The 21,634-nt window shown below is 56.2% G+C and overlaps 1 protein-coding gene and 1 long non-coding RNA gene across 10 annotated transcripts in view; one reads left to right on the forward strand and one right to left on the reverse strand.

The window, feature by feature from the left end:
• Positions 1–376: 376 nt before the first annotated feature.
• LOC138925099 (uncharacterized) lies at positions 377–6,770 on the reverse strand. Its single transcript, XR_011440799.1, has 4 exons — positions 6,661–6,770; positions 2,720–2,889; positions 1,608–1,901; positions 377–1,003 (listed from the first exon to the last, which is right to left on the reverse strand). It is a non-coding gene; the product is annotated as an uncharacterized lncRNA (long non-coding RNA).
• A 682-nt stretch (positions 6,771–7,452) lies between these two features.
• Positions 7,453–21,634, forward strand: part of GRIK4 (glutamate ionotropic receptor kainate type subunit 4) — a 413,900-nt gene continuing 399,718 nt past the window's right edge. For 4 of the 9 annotated variants that reach the window (XM_023645006.2, XM_070273803.1, XM_070273805.1 and 1 more), the window contains exon 1: positions 7,475–7,677. The gene's annotated coding sequence lies outside the window, so the exon portion shown is untranslated. Of the gene's footprint in view, positions 7,678–21,634 lie in introns of all 9 variants that reach the window. The other 5 variants (XM_070273801.1, XM_070273806.1, XM_023645007.2 and 2 more) reach the window with 3 other exon arrangements.

Genomic DNA, 21,634 nt, shown 5'->3' on the forward strand with positions numbered 1-21,634 from the left:
TTCAGTTTCTGTATTCCTCTTTCCCCGCCAAATTTGTAAGTCAACCATATCACCTCTCCAGCGGGCCTTATTCATTAGCATTCGGAAAGCAGTTTATCCATTGGATTGGGGGGAAGGGTAACTGGAGTCAATTTGTATTCTGAAGAACAAGGTATTATTGTGTGTGCTGAGCTTCATCCAAGTGCTAAATGCTGGAAAAGGCATGAGGAACACCATCCTTCCTCTAGCAGGAGGCTCAGTCTGATTCCAAGGCATGAAAGCAGTAGATATATTGAGACACTTTTCATTTTTACTCCACTCACTGTTTTCATTCCTTGAAAGTGTATGCATGTGTGCGTGTTATAAGAAGTCATTTAAAAAACAAGCACGATGCTTATCTATTCAGATGGGTCTTATTTTGGAACTATTGTCCTTTCATGTAAATAGATTCCCTTTTTTAACAAGGCCGTTAATGCTATTTACCTAGTAACACTTGAGTGTGTCAATAATATTACTTTTGTCAGTAGAGCACTTCAGTAATTATTGCATTGCCTAGTATTCAGTACCTTCACTGCTTAGAGAACAGTGTTCATGCATCTAAAGAGAAAGGCCCAAATACAGAAGGCACGTTTTTACCTTCAACAATAAGTGTTACATTTCTCCAAAGACTGAAATTTCCTTTTAGCCTTGGGCCAAGGAGACAGACTGAGAATCCAAGAATTTAGAGATGGTGAGTACCTCATTCACCCTCCTAATCCGATGCTGGAATACCTTCTATGGCAGCCCTGGCAGATGGCTGTCCATCTGCTTGTATACTTCCAGTGCTGGGGAGCTCATCATCTCCTGAGGCAACTCATAAATTCTTTCTTATTTGAGCTAAAATCAGCCTGTAACTTCTATCCATTGGTCCTGGCTGTGGAGCAACCCAGGAAAGATCTTAAGCATTTGAAGACAGCCACCACATCTTCCTTTAGTCTTTCCCAAATTAACTAGATTCTTCTAAATTAAGACTTTTTCCTGGAATCTGGAAGAACAAGAATGGAAATGATTGAGTGTTAAACCATGCAATACCCAATACAAAACTTCTGTTACAATTGCAGCTAGCAGGTAAGCATCTCTCCTAATATTTCAAACTTGGACATAACCCACTATGTAGTACAGTTCCTGAGTGTAACCCATCCCTCATTTAGCTAGGATTAGTCAGAAATCTGTCCTGGGTGAATAGAAATCCTGCTCTCTCATCCCTTTTGCTATTCTGAATTCCTTGAGAAGGCACAGCTCCTAAAAATTGCTATGAGATAAAATTTAAAGGCTTTCCTTTAGAAGGGAAAATTGAATGCACCAAAATATAAACTTTTTGAAACTAGAAGCCATGTCCAATTTTTCTTTCTGTCCCCTATAGTGCCTAATGTCATACCTGGCAGATGGAAGCTGTTGATGAATTATTGTTCTTTTGAGCTGCAAAAGAGAACTGGCCAACATTATGTTGAAATATATATGTATTTGGGAATGCATGCACGCAGACACACACCTGTGTGTGTGTGTGTGTGTGTGTATATATATATATATATATACATACAGAGAGACGCACATATGTACATGTAGATATGAACATACATTTTTTTTACCTTCAAATAACTTGATATTATCTTTGAGTCATTCATAATGATTCATAGGCGGCCTTGATGCCACTGTTCAGACACAACTGTTCTCTGGATAAACTGCAGACCCACACACCGGGCTGATGTGAAAAGCATCCTCTTATCTGGATCTCCTGAGGCGGCCGCGTGGAGAAGGCAGACCCTTCTCTCGGTCCTGCCATTGCTGAAGTCATTGTGCTTTGCTCCCGGTGGAATACGCCGCCCTGTCCCTCATCTTCCTGCCTCTTCCTCCTGTTCAATTGTCCCGCTTCTTTGGTTGCTCTTGTTATTGGAGATTGAGAAGGCAACAGTGAAAGGGTGAAAAAATGCAACTTCTTTAGTCCTTGCTTCACATTTTACCCAGTTTGACCCAAACGAGTTTACCCCCTCCCCAGAGGGCTGTCTGACCAGCACCCTCCACGCAGCCTGCTTCCCTTCTTGAGCCGGGAGCCCTGAGTTTAACCCAGCTTTGCTTCTCCCTCCTGAGTGGCTTGTTTCTGTCACACGGTGCCATGGAACCTGCCTAGACTGACTGTGAGATCAGGTGAGGAAAGGAGGACACAGACCCATGGAGCCCATCACTAGTAAAATGCCGCTTTGAGCAGTGAGCGTGGTACCCTCCTATCTTGGCTCTGTCACAAGCCTTTACCAGTGCAGGTGAATGCCGATGCCCCCATTCCCACACGGGCGCAGCCAGAGAGGCGGGCCTCCAGATCCGAGTAGGCCTGTAGAAGATCCAGGCTGAGAATTCTGGGGGTGCACTCATGCCAGTGTGTGCTAAGGGTCCTCGGGCCCAACTCTGGAGTTAGATAAACCACAGGGCCCTGCAGTCTGCCACCCCTCACCCAGTCTGCTGGCCTAGACTATGACCATGTCACGGAGTTAATGGATGTGAAATATCATACAGAAAATCCCTGATGTCAGATGGACGAAAACTGTTAGAAGGAGAAGGCTCTGCCTCTGCGCTATGTTTTACTTGACTGTGCACTCCAAGGGGCCAAGCCCAGGATGTGTCTTGCTTTCTATTTTGTCTCCAGTGCCGGGCACATAAGAGGCACTGAAGATTTCTTGAAGAAGAACTAACTGGCATGGCGGCTTACCTCCTCTGCAGTGCAGAAAATGGAAACTGAGGCACGTGGCGGGAATGAACCAGGTTCTCACGTCAGGGATGAGAGCAGGGCTGCAGAATGAGAGGCTGGTTGTGTTCTGATCCGGGATGATCCAAATTTTCGTTCTCACTTCAGTGGGAGTGGTATTCTTTATGTCTAGACTAATAAAATGGAGATAAGAGATGTTGGGGGGAGTGAGCTGTGTTCTAACAGAGTTGTCCAGGGGAGGTGTGCTTCTCAGCCTGAGACATAGTCTTTGCAGCCAGTGAGGCTGAGCAATATGCTGTTACGATGTGTGGGGGCCATGTACGTCTAAACCCACATGCATATGTATTTACTCTTTGCTAAAACTTGGCCATAATGTCATTAGGCAAAACCACTGCCTATTGCATCCTTTAAGGCAGGAGTAAAAATCAAAGGACAGTTCCCTTTCTTCTTTTTTTTGTGACTGGGTTAAGTGGCTTTATTAGAGAAAGCCAGGATTACAAAGGACTTAAGAGTTGGCATTGGGGCCTGTCTTCTTGCCAAAGGCGGGCACAACACTGACAAAGCGCTGGTTGTACCACATCCGCCGCGTGGCCCCGCCTGTCTTCTTCTTTGTCTCCTGTTTGGCCACGTCCGGAGTCTGACCTCTTACTTGCCCAGCACAGGCCAGGGAACCAGTGACTTCACCTCCAAGCATGCAGCCGGCTACTTCCAGAGTGGTCAGCCGCTGGCCCAGGGTAGCCTCATCCTCTGGGGGCCAGCCTGCAGGAGCACGACCTCATCTTCTGGAGCGAGGCCCACCAACGAGGCTACGGGAGCCTTGATCTGGGCGACTGTCTCCTGGCTGGTCACCTGAGGGTGGGTAGCTTCTGGGTGCAAAGAGCTGCCTGTCGGTGACTAAACCGCGGCCACCACTGCCGCGATCACCAAGATGGAGTGGAGAAAGAGGAAGGAGCGAGGGCGCGTGTGTCCTGGCCGCCTGCTGTGCAACAGTTCCCTAAGTTCAATGCTGCTTCTAAACTGGTTCTGTCAGACGTCATCCTCCAGGAATGGGCCCTTTATCCCCCAAACAGGTGATGAGAAGGACAGAATTATTTTCGTTTAATCTGGGTTTGCGTGTAGTTCTCTGGCGGGATTGCTGCATGTTAACAGTGTCGCAACAAGGATATTGTCAGGCTCTCGCTTCCTTCAGCCTCAAGACCCTCAGACGAGAGCCCCAGCATCAGCTTGGGTTTGTAAAAGCTTCAGGCTTAGTGGGACCAATGGTTTCACATTGCCAGGCAGGCAATTTCACCTGACTCACGTGGACCAACGACGGAAGTGAATGCGATTTGCCAGATTGCAGACCCCACAGCCCCTGTTCCACGCTGGTTCATTCATTCAGCACATTTACTGAGTAGCTACTATACTGGCATTGCCCTGTTAGTATGAAACTTTTTTTAAGTCCATACTCTCATTATGAACTAGTGATGAAGCTTCAAAGGGACCTTTGGAAGAGAGATGGTGGGTAAAGTTAAAAGCAAGTATTCTGCTTCGTGGACACGCCTGAGGCAAGCACAAAGAAGGGAGGAGCTAAAAATAAACCCAAGAGAACCAGTTCACAGTCTGTTAGTGAACGCAGACGTGAAACAAGTGAGTGACCAAAGTCTAATGAGTGCACAGGAAGTCTAGACACGGGAGTAGTAATTCTGTTGAGAAAGGGCCAGACAGCAGGGTAGGAGAAACTTCTAGTAGGAGGAGATTCCTAAACTGAGTTTTGAAAGGTAAATATGCACTTGCGTACCTGTGTGTGTGTGTGTGTGTGTGGGCAGGGGCGGGTTCCAGGCAGAATTCAGTGTGTTAAAGGCACAGAGCATAAAATAGGAAGGGCCGAGAACTGACTGTGAGCAGTTTGGTGTTCATGGAGAACGAGATGTGTGGTAGGGGAACAGGGTGAGGCAGGAGAAGTGAGCGGGGAGCTTCTGTGCTGTGCTAGGGAGTTTGGGACTCAATTTTACCTTAAAGGCCAATAGGGGTCGTGAAAGGGTTTGAGCCGGGGCGTGAGGTGGTGAAGCGCGTTTCAGGCCCATGGCTCTGACAGCGCCTGTGCACGTGTGGGAGGGAGCCAGTCTGCAGGTAGCGAGAGCAGTGAGAAGACTGTTGCAGTAGTTTCTAGGAGACGGTGACAGGCTGATGGCATGCGCCACCCAGCAAAGTGAGGACAAGTCACTGGGTCACTTGGGCCTCAGTTGGCCCCAATTATTGCAGGGGGTTCATTATGAACTTGTGACAAACCTTCAAAGAGACCTTTGGAAAAGACATAGTAGGTAAATTTCAGATCAAGTGTTCTTGGTGGATGCACCTGAGGCAATAATAAGACAGAAGACGCTAAAAACAAATCCAGGAGGACAAACTCCCTGCTGCGGGCTCCAGCCACCCAAGAGCTCGGGCCCTCCCGACTTACCCATGATGCCCAAGCACGCCGACCCCTGTCCGTCCAGCGCAGCACAGCACAGCAGAGGAGAGGTTCTAGGGGAGGGAGCCCCACTTCCCCACCCTTCTGCTTTTCATTCTAGGCAGCAGCCTCAGATAGCTCAGCTGGGCCAGCCTCATTCCCCTCTGACGCACCCCTGCTGTGGAAGCCGAAAATGATCCGGACTGACCTCCCCACCCCTTCCCCACCCCCAGCTGAGCCTGGCAAGTTAGCTCGCCCAGAATTAAATTTTGATCAACAAGTGGCACTGACATTCAGGAGTAAAGACAGTGGAGAGCAAGGAGTGAGTACTCCAGAGAACTCAGCAGCTGGTAGCAGAAGGAAGAGAGAAGAAAGTGGGCAGGGGACAGCCAGGCTGGTGCTAAAGGCAGGCATCTCTGGCATTGCTGCCACCCTCTGACTCGTAGAGGGCTCCTTGCTTCTAGGCCCAGAGGCCTTAAGTCAAGGGAAGAAAGTCAGAATCGTCCTTGCAGGAAGGGGAGAAACCAGGGTCTGCGCTAGGCCGCAGCCGAGGCTCCCTCCAGACCCACTGGCAGTCCCTCTGACCTTGCCCTAAGGTCCTCCCACCTCGCTGTCCATAGGGTGAGCTCACCAGGCACAAGAATAAGGCGAAGCATTTCACTTAGACGGTATTTTTCTTCCCAAACACTTAAGCCTGTACCTCCTTCCTGATCTTGCATCCTTCCAGTAAAAAGGGCCCCGGGTCCATGCTTGGCATGTCAGAGTTTGAAGGGAACGTAGAGATTATTTAGTCTGCAACCCTCATGTTCAGAGATGTGGAAACTGAAGCAGAGGGTCGTGAAGTCACTTGCCTAGGGTCCCAGGGGTGCCCCCCACTCCTCCAGTGTACTTTTGCTTGGCCCCTGCTGTCCTTCTGTCCATCTTGTAAATGAGGCCCAGCTGCCCGACAGAGCTGACATCAGAAACTAGTTCCGTGTAGCCTGTTTGGGGCCGGGTGTGGCCAGCTTACAGTGATCTTAAACTCTAGCAGACTTCCTCATGTGTAACACGGGGTAGTGTCACCTCAACACCAATCTTGCAAAGTTGACGTGAAGGTTACTGGAAGCTGTGCTTGTGTAAGTGCTGTAGTCTTGACACACAGTAGGTGCTAAATAATGTGCTCCCCAGGAGCACTCTTCAGCCCAGTGTGGAGGGCGGATGGGAAGACGGGACCCTGCTTCCCCACATGCCTCCCTGCCCCCTGGGCTGCAGAGAAGTGGGAAGGGTGGCCGGCTCTCCATCCCTGGGGAACGCAGTGTCAACGAACATGCCTAGTCCAGAGACCCTCCTCTGGTGCCCAAGGTCCCCCCCCTCCCTGAGTATGTCCGGGAACAACCCTCACAGAGGATTTGGTGAGGTGTGGGGTGCTGACGGTCGGGGTTGGGGCCCAGGCCGTTGAAGGTGGGAGGGCTCTGCCATCAGTCCGCAGTCTGCCCAGGACAGAGACTGTGTGGGATGGAAAAGAGGAACTCACGTCCGAGGCGGCCACGTGTCCTTGGTCTTCCTTCTGCAGGAACCCCATTCCCAGCCTCCTCCTGAGGGCAGCCGACCGCGTGTCAGAACCTTGGTTGCCCCCCTGGTCCTGCCACTCGCTACCGTGTTCACTTGGAGTCCTGGGCTCCTGGGCTGGCCCCTTCTCCTAGCCTCGGGGTCCTCATCCGAAACCTGGGAATGACAGCTCCTCCCAAGATGTTTGTGGTCACAAAATAGTGCCCTGGAACTACTAAATGCGGGCTGTTTGTGGTCAGCCTCCCGGAACAATTGGGTCTTTCTCTCCGCAGGAAACCTCCCGCTCTCCGCCTGCGCCCCTACCGAGTCCGCAGTCTAGTAACCGGGCGCGCTCGACCCTCGCGCTGTTCCCCGAAGCGCCGCCAGGAGGCGCCCTCTGCCCGCCGAAGCCGGCCGGCGGGCCCTCCTCGGGCGGGCTGCGCTGCCCCTGGCGCAGGGCGGTGCAGGGCGAGGGCTGCGCCGGGGCCCCCGAGGTCGAGCCACCGCAGCGCCCACACCTGGCCCCGGCCGCTCACGCCCCGCGCGCCCCTGCCCGGCGCCGCAGCCCCAGCCCGGCGCCTCCCGCTCGGCCGCGGCCCCCGGGGGGACGGCAAGTTTGCCCCGACCGCTCGGCCCCGCAGCCGTCCCGCCCCTCGGGCGCCCGGCTCCGGGCGTGAGGGGCCAGGGCCGAGCGGGCGCCGAGGGCGTGAGGGCTGCGCGGCGGCGCCGGCCCCGAAGGGGCGCCCCCCCGGCCGGCGAGCCTAGCCGCAGTTCGCCCGCTGCCCGCCGGGCGGCGCCCCGCGCCTCGACCGCGCTCCTCCCGCGCCGCCCGCTGCCCGCTCCCGCTCGCAGCCGCCGGACACAGACTCTGCCTTCAGCTGCCGGCGGATCGCGCTGGAGCCGCCGCGGCTGCTGCGGAAGAAGGAGAAAAGGAAAACAGCGGCCCGGCGGCCGGCGGAGCAGCGCCCGCCCCGGCTCAGCCCCGGAGCGCGGAGCCGCCCAGGTAAGGGCAGGGCCCCGCGGCGCCCCCAGCCCGCCCCTCGGGCGGCCCCCTGCACCCCCGCGTCCCATCCGCGCGGGGCCCCTTGCGCGCGCCCCCTTCCGCGGCCGCATCCCTACTTCTGACGTCTCGGCGCGTCGTCCCCTCCGGGGCCGCTGCCCGCACCCGTCCCCTGCCCCCCGCCCCCGCCCCCGCGCTCTTCCTCCCCCTCCCGCCCTCAGCCAGTCTGTCCCCTGCACTCCGATCCCCGCGTCTCCCGACTGGGCTCTGAACCCCATCGCTCTGCTTCCGTAGTTCCTCCAGTCTCCATCCTCATCTCCCCCACTCCGCGTCCCTTCTCCGGGCTCGCGGTCCTCCCGCTCTGGTCCTCCCCCTTCCCTGTGCAACTCCCAGCCCTGCCTCTGCCCCTGCAGGGATGACGGCCCCTTCCCAACCCTGGCACTGCTCCCCCACACCTCGTCCGTCACCCTCCGCTTCTCCGATCGCCCCGTTCCCTGGCTACAGTTCCCCATCCCAGCTCAGCTCTGGATCCCACGGAGCCCCTTCCCCCTTTCCTCACTGCCATCTGCCTCGACTGCCCCCTGCCCCTGCACTGGACTCGGGCCACCACCACACACACCCCCGCCTCCCCCCCACACCCCCGCGCCGTCTCGCTTTGGGGGAACCATACTCCTATCAGAAAGGACCCTCTCTCCCTGGACTAATGGGGTTCCCACCCATCTCACCCTAGTTCCCGCGAGTGGGAAGTGAGGGAGAAACTCTAGAGACCTGCATTTGGGCGTGTGATGGGGGAGGGGGCTGGGGTGGAGAGGGGGAGGGGAATTGATTGAGATTCTCTCCAGTGAGGACTGGCTGAGCGGTGAGCTGCTCAGACGTGGCCAGGGTGGAGGGCCAGCTCGCGACAGCTGGGACATGGGTTTCAAGGCCCTGAGAGCACCTGTGTCTCTTTCCCTGGCTCCCTTGAGCTGAAGAAAGTGAGAGGGGAGGAGTTGGAGCCCGGGGAGAGTTGGCCGAGGGCCTTTGGGGAGGGGGAGGCAGCGGTGGGGGCTGGGCCGGGGCCCTCGGCCCGCCAGGCTGGCAGCGGTGGGGCAATGCGGCCGAGCTGCTCCCCCGCTGGACCTTTGGCTGCACAGCTCTTGGCATCTCGACTTCGTGCTGCCATCTTCCTCCTGGTGCTGTTGTCTGGTGATGCCACTCGGTGCCACCTCCCTGCCTCCCTCCAGTGGCTCTCCTGGGCATGTCTCCCAAGGGACTGGGTTGTCCGGAAAGAGGAGGGGAGCTCTGGGCTCCACTGGGTCCCTTTGCCAGGCAGTGGGCATCTGTCAAGACCAAACCAAGAGGTCCCAGGACTGGCCAAGACCACTGAGCACTGCTAGTAGCAAAGAGAACTACCTGTACCTTCACTCCCTGTGGGTCACCTGGGTGCAGTGACAGTTCCAGGAGCCCCTGCAAACAGCTGGTGCTGGCATAGAGACTGTACGGGTGGGCAGTGGGCAACTGAAAGGAAAATTTGGTTCCGCTTTACTCCCTGAGTGTCTGTGCTTATGTGATGGGGTATGAGGAGCCTGGAGAGGTCAGCTGTGTCCCCGTCCCATGGGGGAAGGAAGCCCCTGGAACTCCACTGGGCATCGTCAGGCCGGTTGTATTTGCTGAAGCTGCAGCTCATGCCTCATCATTAATCAGGTTTATTATTTTCTTCACTGGCTGGATGTGTTCCTCAAGGTCGTGACCCTTTGGAGAGTTAATCTAATATGCACACATTACAGTGTCTGGGTTTGTTTAATTTTCCATATTTTGTTCATTTCTTGTGGAGTGAGCCTTCCGTGGGGAGCTGTGGCCCGGACTTGCCCACCAGCCTCTACCCGCCTCACCAGCTCCATCCCCAGTCCTCCTCTGGACCTGCCACCTGAGATCAGAGGCAGGGCTGGTCCCAGGAGCTCCGAGGAGTGCCTGGTGGGGAAGAGGCAGGGGCTATGGAGGGGGGTTGAGAGGAGATTGTGGTCTCCTATGTCCCAGACCCCTCCCTCCTAGGCATCTTGATCATTGGCTGATGTTTTCCCCGATACCGAAAGTTCTTCCCTGAGACGGGGTATGTCTCTGGGTCTGGCTTTGCAGTTTGGTTTTCCCTGAGAGTGGAGAGGGAACTTTTACATAGTGGGAGGAAAGTGGGGACTCGAGGGAGAAGCTCCCAGTTGCCAGGACACAGGGGATCCTGGAGAGTGAGCATCAGCTGCCCCTGATGTCTCAGTCCCACCAAGATGGGAGGAAGAAAAGCAGGAAGACGCGTCCTGGGTGAGGGAGAAAACTCTGAAAACAAGAGGAGCTGGGGGTTGTGCGGCTGGTGGGGTGGCGGTGGCGGTGAGTGTGGGAAGACAGCATCTCTTGTTACTTCTGCACGCTGCTGATCCCGGACGTGTTCTGCAGTTCTCCAAGTGCTTTTCAGAAAAATCACTTCATTTGATCTCTACCAGGGCCCCACAAGCGTTTGACCTGCGTTACCACCCCGGAAGGAGGGATTATCGATCCCCAGAAACTGAGACTCGGATGGGAATGAATTGTCGGAGGCTCTGCAGCCACCCGAGGCCTCTGGACTCCCAGCCCAGTGCTCTTGCGCTGCTACTTGTTGCTTCCTAAGCTGTTCAGTCCTCCCCTCCCCCTCCCATGCCTCAGTTTATCTTCATGCTCTCCCAAGTCAGCCCAGTGCTCTCTCCTCCCCATGGTGCTGAAGAGTCTGGGGTGTGGGGTCTGACTAATTCTTGGTTCTGCATTCTCTCCTCGGTAGTCTGGCTGCCCCAGCACCCTGGATGGCCCGCCACCCCACTGCGGGCCTGTGCTTCCTCTTGACTCCCTCCTGCGGAGAGCTCCAGGTTCTCTCAGGCAGGCAGGCAACCTGGGCCCCTGGGACCCCTTGACTCTTCTTATTCCACCTCCCCAGCCCACTCTCCTGCGCCCTATCACTTCAGCCTCTCAGTTCTTTTGGCACCTTTGTGCCCAGTCTGACCTCTCCTTTCCCACTGCCACTGGCCTGCTGGGGGCTTTAGCGGCCCACCCTGGGTTACGGTCACACAGCCTCCTCCCTGGGCAGCCTGCAGCCTCTGCTTCCAGCACCTGCTGCCACAGCTGCCTTCCTACAGAGCAGGGTATCTGTGTCATGTGACCCAGGCTCCAGAGCCTCGGTGGCCCCCTGGGCTCCTGGGTAGCGTCCCCATGTGGTACCTTGACATGTAAGGCCCTCCACACGCTGGCCTAACTTTATGCCTCTGGACATGATCCTCTGCTCCCTGCCTGCCACCTTCACACCAGGCCTCTTACAGCTCTCCAGGGCCCTTTCCTCTCCCCCTCTTTCCTGCCCACCCACACCTTTCCCGGCCTTCAAGGTGCAGCTGGAGCCGCACAAGCTGCAATCTGGGAAGCCCGCCTCCTCCAGCCCTTGGGTCCCAGCAGGAAGTGGTGGCAGCTTCACTGCTGAGTGTCGGGCAGACCTGGGTTCCTCTCCTGGTGTCCCTGCCTGCGTGACTTTGAACACGTCGCTTAACCTCTCTGAGCCTCATTTGCCTCACCTGTAAAATGGGGTAATCTCACCTGCCTGAAAGGGTTGCTGTGAGCGTGAATGTGGGTGGGGCGGGAATGTGATTTGTCACTGTGAAGGGCAGCCCAGGGGGGGCCCAGGGAGCATCCTGGGGGGCTCCTCCCAGCTGCCTCTTCGTGGGCTGGGTCAGCGCCCAGCTCCTGCCTGCTGTCGACAATTATCTGTTCCTCTTTCTCTCCCCACCAGATGGGAAGCCCCCCGAAGGGCGAGGACTTTGCCTGGTGCCTTTCACGTCCTCACTCCGGAGCCGGCAAGCGTGGTCCTTTGCCATCCCACATGTTGGTCCCTGCTCAGTGCGGGAACCCAAGAAATAGTTGTTACTTGATTATAACATTTGGTTACGTAAAATAGGGTACGCCTTCCATTTAGCAAATCCCGCATGAAAAACACCTTAAGCCACAGTACCAGCCAAGGCAAATTATGGGAAGAAAGGAGGGAATCAATTTAACGTTGTATTGACCGCGCTCTTGGCTTGTTCGTTCCATCACCCCGCTCCCCCGGCAGTAGATGTGAGCATCTCCCTTTGTACGGATGAGGAAAGGGTGTCCAGAGGGGGCCCTGCGGTGTGACGCCCCCTGCCAGGTCACGGACCAGGGGGCGCTCCAGAACCCCGGTTCCTTCCCCTGTACTTGGGCCTAAGAAAGAGGGGAGGAGGCTCTTTATAGAAAGATTCCTCAGAGGTTTTCTGGAAACCACTGAACTTGTGTCATTTGCGTGCAGCCCAGCCGGGGCTGGGTCTTGAGGAGCATCTTTCTTTCCACGGGTTGATAATCTGGGTGGAGAGACAGGCGGACACAGCGCACGATGGGACATGAGGCGTGTGGTCGTGTACCGGCCGCCTGCGAAGAAGCAGGGGTCCACACGGCCCGGAGCTCGGAGACGAGGGGGATCACTTCCGGTGAGGAGGGCCTGCCCGGGCAGCGTGCGGACCGGGGATGTCTGAGGATGGGGTGACAGGCAGAATGGGGGGGACACTGAAGGAAGGGTCCCGTCTGCAGGGAGTAGGGGTGGGCGGGCCTCAGGCAGAACTGACTCGATTCTGGAGGAGCTGAAACCCCGGAGAAGAGGTTCCGGTGGGCGCACCCAGTTTGGGGAGGCGTCGAGGATCGCTGGGCACAGGAGTGCTGCGCCCAGAGAGGGGTCGAGGGCCTGGGGGTGATGGCAGAAGGGGGTGCATTTGAGTGGCGTTTTCCAGGAGCAGCAGAAGGTGCGGCCAGATTGGGAAGAGACGACGAGGGAGCGGGGAGTGTGGGAGAACCTGGAGATTCCAGCCTGAGACCGGGGAGAAGGCGGTGCGCTCAGACGGGAGCCGCAGGGGAAGCGGGTCTACGGGGAAAGCCGGGGGGCGCGTGTGGCCCAGACCTGCTGTGAGGGAGGTGACTGGAGCCCTGGGGCCGGCACGGTGGCCTCGGGTTCCTGGAAAGCGCTGAGCAGTCTTGTGGGAGGGCGCGCGCCTCTGGGCATGTGCTGCTGATGGGCCGCTTCTAGGCGTTTCTTTTTTTTTTTTTGAGGAAGATCAGCCCTTAGCTAACTACTGCCAATCTTCCTCTTTTTGCTGAGGAAGACTGGCCCTGAGCTAACATGTGTGCCCATCATCCTCTACTTTATATGTGGGATGCCTACCACAGCATGGCTTGCCAAGAGGTGCCATGTCCGCGCCAGGGATCCAAACCGGCGAACCCCCGGACCGAGAAGCAGAACACGCAAACTTAACAGCTGCGCCACCCATTGGCGCCCCCCTTTGTTTTTTTTTAAAGATTTTATTTTTCCTTTTTCTCCCCAAAGTCCCCCAGTACAAAGTTGTGTGTTTTTAGTTGTGGGTCCTTCTAGTTGTGGCATGTGGGACGCCGCCTCAGCGTGGCTTGATGAGTGGTGCCATGTCCGTGCCCAGGAGTCGAACGGGTGAAACCCTGGCCCGCCGAAGCAGAGCGGCAAACTTAACCACTTGGCCAGGGGGCCGGCCCCCTCTAGGCATTTCTGATGCCTGAATTTCCCCTCTCCATTCTCTGTGAGCACTCTCTGCCCTCCCCTCGTGGCACTGGGATACCTGTGCCCAGCACTCACTGTGCTTGAAGTCACTCATCCGTGTCTGTCCCTTCCTGGGGGCGGTGAATGGGGCTCCCTCCAGGAGGTCAGTGGCCATGCTGCTCTGCTTGTGGGTGCATCCCTCGTGTCTGGCACAAAGCAGGTCTTCAATAAATGTTTGTCACTTCAGTGGCCTCAACTCAGGTTTAATACACGTCTGTTACAAAGACGAATTCATAGAAGGTGGGAGGTGAGGCATGGAGAGCAAGGCGGTGTGGCTGTTGGCTTCCGGAATGGGGTGTCCCAGGGCTCTCCGTAAGACCGCACTTTCTGGATTCCATGACTCTCTCCTCTCCTTTATGTCCACCCACCGGGCGCAGCTGGTGCAGCCAGCTATTCCCCAGGGCTGCTGGGGGGGGAGTGAGTCCAGAGGCTGACAGGTCTCACTGTGTCTCTCACTCTGGAGTTTCAGGCTTCCCCCCCACAATTCACTGTGGGAAGCCTTAGGCAGCACCCCCACCATCACTGTGAGCCCCTGCCCTTGCCTGGAAATCGCCTGCCCTCATGGAAGTCGGCCCTCATGCTCCTGGCCCTTCCTTCTCCTCCGGCTTTTCTCGGGGAGCAGTTTGCTCAGAGGAAGTAGTAAAAACCAGGTGGTGGTGATGATCACTTTTTGGGGTGCTGTGGGGTATTTTGGCCATGGAGAGGCTGAAATGGAAGCCGGGGTGTGCACAACGTCTCCTGGGGCATTTTTTGTGGGGGGAGGGGTGTCCTGTGGACCAGTGGAAGAGAGCTGACTCGGAAACAGGAAATCCAGGCTGCTTATTGCTGCCTCAGTTCCCCCTCTATCAACACGGGCTTACAATAAACTCAGCCTCACGGAGTTCCTGATTCAGTGAGATAATCATGTGAAGACCCCAGAGGAGGGAGCAGGGAGGGGTGGGACCCCCCAGGCCAGGGGGGGCATAGCGGTTGCCTGGGAGAGCAGTTGTGGAGCACGCACACGTTTGGAATCGGAGTTTAGAGGCCAGAGTTAAAGAGAGGATTTAATAGAATGAGAAATCAATAGCCCGGAGGAGGTTAAGATGTGTGAGAGGCTGGCTCCCAGGCACACTTAATAAAACAGAAAAGTGAAAGAAGCCGTGCAGGGTGGGGGCGCATCTTGGGGTGCCGGAGCAGCTGGGGTCGTTTCTGCTCTCAGCCCAGTGGGGCTCTGAGCAGGGAGGCTGGGTTTAGGGAGTGAAATGCTGCTGTCACCTTTTGGGGGCAGCTCTGTGCTCCTCTCTGCCTGTCCAGGTGGCCCATGGGGCACTCTTCCTGCCCCAGAGGCTGTGTGGTGCAGTGGTTGGCTGCTCCTGGATCAGACTGCCGGGATCCAGTCCCAGCTCTTGCGGTTGCAGTGGCGTGGCTGTGGGCACAGAGTGTAAGGAGCACAACCCCTGCCCCTCAGTCAGCAGGTGTACCGACTGCCCAGTAAATGCTCGCAGTTGTTATTGTTGGAAGTATGATCATGTTTTCATCTTCCCAGCGTCTCTCTTAGTCCAGCCTGGTTCACAAGACTAAGGAATACTGTCCCTACAAGGTTGGGGAGAGGATGGGAATTGGATGTGGCCCTTTTGGGAGGCAGCAATGGCTTTTTTTAAATTTTTTATCATCATCAGAGAAGTCTAGAGTGGGTTTAGTGCCAGCCCCAGCCAGAGGAGGGCCCTGAGGCCTGGGGCGGTTAAGGCACCTGTCCAGGCTGTAGGTCAGGAGCAGCAGAGCTGGGGCTCCAGGCTCCCTGGCCCACGTCCTCGTCACTGGGTCTCGTGGCCTCTATGCGGGAATGAGAGAGCTGGAGAAGAGAGACTTCACCAAAGTGTTTGGTCCCCTCCAGCATCCAAACAAAATGGGACAGGAACTAAGCAGGAGAATGATCTCGATTCTTGAAGGCACTAGATGGGGAACTCCTGGGGGAGGGGTTCGGCCCTGTCTTCTGTCTCTAGCAGAAGGCTGGCACATAGGAGGTGCTCAGTAAATGTTTCTTAAGTGGACAGGTTAGCCACCACCGCCAGTGACAGGACTAGCCGCTAATGTTCCTCGGATGCTTGCTACATAGCAAGCGTGTTGCAGAGTGCTTTCTAGACATTACCTTGAATTCATCCTCTGTGTAACATTGTGGTTCTATTAATATACCCATTTTACAGATGAGGAGCTGAGATCAGAGTAGATGATCAATTAGCCCCAATTCCCGTAGCTGCAAGAAGCAGAGTTGGAATTTGTACCCGGCGGCCTGATTTCACAGTCTGGTGGTAGAGGTTCCTGTGTGTGTGGCTGCACGCACGCATGTGCACAGGTGCATGTGTATGTGAAATATGCCCTGATCCCCCTAATTCCCTCGACTCCCCCTCCGGCTACCTCACTGCCACTCCTGTTCCTCATCTCATAGGCAGGAGGCCGAAGCTCATGTCTGGAGCTGATGGCCTGCAGCCCCAGGCCCAGGCTGTGCAGCCGTCGGCATGGAGGGGGTGTGAACCCTCAATGCGCTCTGGGGCTTGTCTTTCCTTGGTCTGATGTCTTTGACCCCTGAGTGAGAGGTCACTGGAAATATTAGGGAATTGATCAAAGACAACCCCCAGCAGAGCTCCTGCGGTGGTCCCTGAATCGTGCGCAGTGTTTTCTGACGTGGAGGCTGTGCAGGGGAGAGCCTGGGGTGGAGGCGGGAAAAAGGCAGCAACGTGAAGCGCTGATGAGACTGTCATGAGCCGAAAAGTTGGAGCGTTCATGGCGCTCAGCTGAGCCTGCAAGCTCACGGCTACCCCCCATCCCGGACCCTCCAGCGTCCGTCTTCCCACCATCCCCTCCAGGGCCCCAGGCCCAGCTGGCTGGGGTTGTCAGAAGCTGTTCTAACTGGGGTCGTGGGCCCTCAGAGGTAGATAGGGTGTTGCTGGATGGAATCTGCTGGAGCACTGCGGTCACAGTCGTGGTCATTATTGACCTTCACGGTGTCTCCCCCAGCCTAGTTCAGTTCATAGGATCATGACAGAAGGCCCCAGCAAGGTCAGGGACAGGATGAGAATTTGGACATCTCCTTTCTGGAGGCAGCAGAGGCTGTTTCAGAAGCAGACAAGACTAGAGTGGGCTTAGGGAGGGCCAGAAGACCCTCACGGTGTCGTTTCCTGGGGGGAGGTCATGGGGCTTCTCCCCAGCCCCCCACCCCCCAAGCCTCCATCAGCACAGCCGACCCTTGTGCTGAAGCTGCTGGTATGCTTCCTGATGGTAACACCAGCCAAAGGCTCGCGATGTTCTTGGTGATTTCTGCCCCTCCCCCAGGGGTCTCACAGGGCGGCCAAGCTGAGAAGTAGGTAAGGCAGGTGGGCCTTATCATCCCAGACTCAGAATTTCAGTGACTGGCTGGAAACCACACAGTTTCTTGATTGAGAGGTTGGCCCAGGATCCAGGACTCCCGACACTGCCTGGGCCTCTGTCTGCACACCCAGTGCCTTCAGAAGGCTCCCCGCAACCTGCGCCAATGGTGGAGGCCGCAGTCCTTGGCACACCTGCTCTGCCCAGGGTTGAGACTGTTACACAGAATAAAGCCCAGGAATGATAACGCCCATTTTATTGCTGGGAAAACTGAAACCCGGGGAGGTTAAATGAATCATGGAATCTGCTTCCTGGACGGAGCTTGAGGTCCTTGCATCACTATTCATCCTCCCAGATGCTCTCCTCTAGTCTGCAGCCAGAATTTCCACTGGCTAGTTCTCCAGCCGTGGCCGCCATCTCTTCCTCCTTCTCCTCCTCCTCCTCTTCCTCCTCCCCATCTTCTGAAAGCTAACACTGAGCACTGACTATGTTCAAGATGCTTCATATGTGTTAAGTTGATCTTCCAACAACCCTACGAAGTAGAGCTTATTGTGGTCTCATTTTGCATATGAGAAAACTGAGGCCCAGAGAGGTCACGTAGCTCACCCCAGGCGACATAGTCAGTGGCGGAGCTGGGCTGTGAATTTGGCAGTCTGGGCTGTGCTCTTGACTGCTCGTGAGGCAGGCCATCCTTCTCTGGGCCGTGAGAAGGCGTGACGTGTGAGAGTGTCCAGCACACCGGTGGCCTAGTGTATAGACGGTACTCAGGATGTCCTAGTGATTTTCTTCAGAAAATACTGGAAAGTTTTACCTTCTACTGAGCCAAACCTACTTCTCATGGGGGCTCGTTCTGCACCCTTCTTGGAGGCCCCGAATGTGCTTCTGCCTTCTTCCCATTCCAGCCCTCCGGATGGGAAGATGCCTCGCGAGCAAGCAGCAAAGCCAGGATTCACTCTCATCCTCCCTGGGTTTCTCTCCCAGACTCTCTTCCCCAGGTGGAGTCTCAGGAAGATGATGGCCTGGGGCTCAGAGAAATGTCCACGGTGAGGACTTGCCTCACGGGCAGATAGCTGCCTGGCCCTTGGCCACGTGGCGTGCTAGGGTTGTCCCGCATCCGTCCGTAGCACACACTTCCCAAGTGCCTCTGTGTGCTGGGCCCGTGTGCACGGATGTCTTCTGGATCTGTCAGATGCTAGATGGGGCCTCGCGTCCTGGGGCCATGGGGCTGAGGTGGCCTCCTGCTTGTCGGAGCTCCTTTGAGGCTGGGCGATGCTGCAGACAGCCCACCAGAGGGCCAAAAAGTCCAGATGACCCACATCTAAGAGCACAGGGTGGGCAACTAGGTGAAGGGAGTGCATCAGCTTATTTGAGATAAAATAGCACCATCGCACTGTCCTTTGAACACTGAGAGTCCTGCGGCATCCAGAGTAGTTAGGCTGGACCACGAGGTCTGCCAGGAAGGATGCGAACGGGAAGGAAACATGGCACCTGGACTCTGGGTAGTGGAGATTGTGCTGGGAGGGTGCATTTCCACCCTCACGAGCCCAGTAGGCGGGCAGCCGGTGGGCTGTTGCTCTTCCCCTTGGCTCCTTCTTGGGGATTAGTCGTGGGGGATGCTCAGAGCTTGACCTTGAGCCTCAGGAGCTGGGGTGGCGATGACCTTGGTCCCAGGTTCCTGGGCCAATAATGCTGCTGCTTTTGTTGCTTCTTGAGTTCCCATCCTCATATGTCATGGCAGATCCTCACAGCAACACTACCCTGGGAGGATTGTTCGTTCCGGGTGACCCAGGAGGGAATGGAGGCTCTGAGAGTCTGAGTGCCTTGCACAAGGTCACGCGTACCACTGCCCTTTCTCTGTCTGCCCAGCTTCTCCATGGTGGCAAGTGCCTCTGCAAGGAGCCAGCAGGTGTCTCTGCCTGAGCCTCCAGCCTCCATGGGGGAGGAACTTAAGCATCTCACCTGGGGGAGGGTCAGGGTGATGGAGGGGCAAGTTGGCCCCGCTTGGGTGCTTCCGGGAGGTCAGCAGAGGTCATCGTCTGTCTCCCCTGTGTGACACAGCTCCACTGGCTCGTGGCCCGGGCCTGTTTCTCAGCGTTCCATCCCCCATAGCTAGTACAGTACCGGCGTACAGCAGGTGCGCAAGGAATATTTGTTGAATGAATGGCTTCTTTTTCCCTGGAGCCTGGAGCCCTTGACTAGTGATGAGCCTCGGCTCTGGGAAGCTTGGATGGGCTGCTTCAACCACAGATGCCTGGGATGACAGTGGGTTGCCTGCATCTCAGAACACCTGTCCCGGGTGGATCTGGAACTAGTGTATATCCCATCGTGGAGCTGATCCAGGAGAGGGCAGCCCTGCGTCTGCCTGGGCCTTAGCCCTGAGTGCCTCGCCCCCGCCTTGGATGCAGCTGAGCCGGGCATCAGGGGTCGAGGGGCACTGGATAGGGTGTCTAGTGAGAGCAGAGGTGGCGCACGTCGGGGAGGAGCCTGGCTTCTAGATCAGGGTTGGGACACTGCTGCACCCGAGTCGGGAGGAGGCTCTGGAGGTGGAGGCCTGAGCCCCAGGCTGTTCCCCAGGGCAGACGCACCCATCGTGAGCTAAGGACTGTGCACAGCCCGGAATTCCTTTCCCTGGAGAACAGTTGGTTAGTGGGAGGGCAGTGGGCTGGGGGGGGGGGGAGTGGGGCCTGCAGGGCAGAGGACCTAGGAAAAGGCTGCCTTTGTGTGGGGCGATGAAGAGGGACCCAGGATCTGGGAGATGAGCGAGACTCTGTCTGCCCTTTCACCCCCTGGATCCTCGGGCTGGTCAGGAGGTGCATGTGGATGCAGAGTCCCAGTGACTCTCGTGGGGTGCTGGTCGTGATGGGCGGTGTCAGCCAGGTTTCCTCCTGCGCCCGTTTCTGCTGGTTGGGGGGATGCCTGCCATGCTGGGTTAGGAGGAGCCTGGGGCCAAGCGTGGGCTCCCTGGAATAGGGTCCGGGTTGACTCATGAGGTCTCCGGTGGACATAAGGCACAAGGAATTTGTCAAGTCAGATTTATTCCAATCATCTCATTTTACAAGTAAGGAAACTGAGGCTCTGAGAGCAGAGGTAGCTTGCCCAAGGTCACGTGACTTGCAGAACGAGGATTTGAAATGGGGTCCCTGGGCCCCTGGTTCATTCTTGTCCCGTGCCCATCATTAGACTGACTTGCATGGAGCCCTCGTCAAGCCAGGGGAACGAGTGCCCTGCTCCACTGCTCCCACCTGGCCGGCCCCTGATTCAGGTATGCCCCCATCCTCCCCGGCCTCCAGCCAGCCCCATCCATCCTGGGCAGGGCATGGAAGGAGCCGTAGAAGCAGGCCCCGCCGTCCGGGAGTTGTGACTCCAAGAGGCATGCGGAGCAGAGCTGGGCAGAGACAATGTGCAAACCCACCGCAGGCGGTAAACGCGCGCCCGCCAGGTCATGCCCAGGTTAACTGCGTGTGAAGACCCAGTGTCCAGGCTGACGTGGGTGGAGCAGGACAGGCTGAAGGCTCTCTGAGCAACCCAGGGGAGCTTCCTGGAGTGGGGGCGCATCCCAGCAGCATAGGGGAGGCTGGTGTGATCAGTGGAAAATAGCCTGGCGTGGTGGAGAGGTGACAGGAGAGGGCTGGGCCAGCCGGGGTTGAGAGTCCCTGCCTCTTTGCCTACTGTGCAGCCTTGGACAAGTCAGTCACTACATCTGAAGCCCCCGATTGCTCAGCAGTAAGATTGGGGACAAGAAAAATCCTAATCCATGGGGCCTGAGGAGGAGCACAGTGGCTCAGATCTATGAGAGGGCTCTGGGAATCATCAGGTATAGTCGGCGCGTTCTGTATGGCTGTATTATAGACGGTTCCAGAACGGACAGCGTGGTCTGCGGTAACGGCTGTCAGGGCGGGAGTCACCCTTGGCGGGGGTGCGGGGCCCCCAGGGTCCTGATAGCACTCTGTTTCTTCATCTGAGAGCTGCTTATATGGGAAATTCGTGGAGCTCCACACACGAACATTACACTCCAATTTAAAAAGATTTTTTTTTAAGTGCTTATACTGCTCAGGTTACAGTGGGTAGAGTCTGGTCTCTTTTTTTTGCCAAGCGGTGCCATGTCCGCACCCGGGATCCGAACCGGCGAACCCTGGGCTGCCGAGAAGCGGAACATGCAAACTTAACCACTGCGCCACCGGGCCGGCTCCTTAATAGTTTTAGTGATCTTTTCTTTTTTTTTTTGAATTTTATTATTTTTTAAAGATTTTATTTTTCCTTTTTCTCCCCAAAGCCCCCCGGTACATAGTTGTGTATTTTTATTTATTTATTTTTTTTTTGAGGAGGATTAGCCCTGAGCTAACTGCTGCCAATCCTCCTCTTTTTGCTGAGGAAGACTGGCCCTGAACTAACATCCTTGCCCATCTTCCTCCACTTTATATATGGGACACCTACCACAGCATGGCGTGCCAAGCAGAGTCTGGTCTCTTGACAAAGTGTTTGAGAGGACGCCTGGAATGACGCTAATGAGAGTAGTGGCTGATATTTTAGGCAGTGTGCTGATCACTTCACGTGCAATTTCTTTTAATCCTCACGACCACCCCCATTTTACAAGTGGCAAAACAAAGGCTCAGAGAGGTTACATAAGTTGCCCAAAGTCACACAGCCAGCCTGTGGCGGAGGTGGGCTCAGGCCGGGTCTGACTCTGGAGCTGGTGCTCCGGGTGGGGTGTGGACATAAGGGTTGCCCTGACCGCTTCCTCCGCTAACTGGAGGGGATGGCTTCTGGGTCTGTGTTGTCTTTGCAACTCTGCTTGAGCCAGGGTCCCCCTGGGCCCCGCAGCTTGTGGTGGAATGTGCGTAACAGCCACAGTTCCTGTACGGGTCCTGGCCTGGAGAAGCCTCCAGAATGGAAGTGAGGGGGAAGCGGGAGGCAGAAGGGATGCATTTGTGTGGAGTGCAGCACTGTGTCTCCGAAGGTGAGGGTCGTGGCGGGAGGGGCTGGGTGCAGGCTCCAGGCTCC

This window comes from Equus caballus, chromosome 7, assembly GCF_041296265.1.
Source record: "Equus caballus isolate H_3958 breed thoroughbred chromosome 7, TB-T2T, whole genome shotgun sequence".
NCBI classification, from domain to species: Eukaryota; Metazoa; Chordata; class Mammalia; order Perissodactyla; family Equidae; genus Equus; species Equus caballus.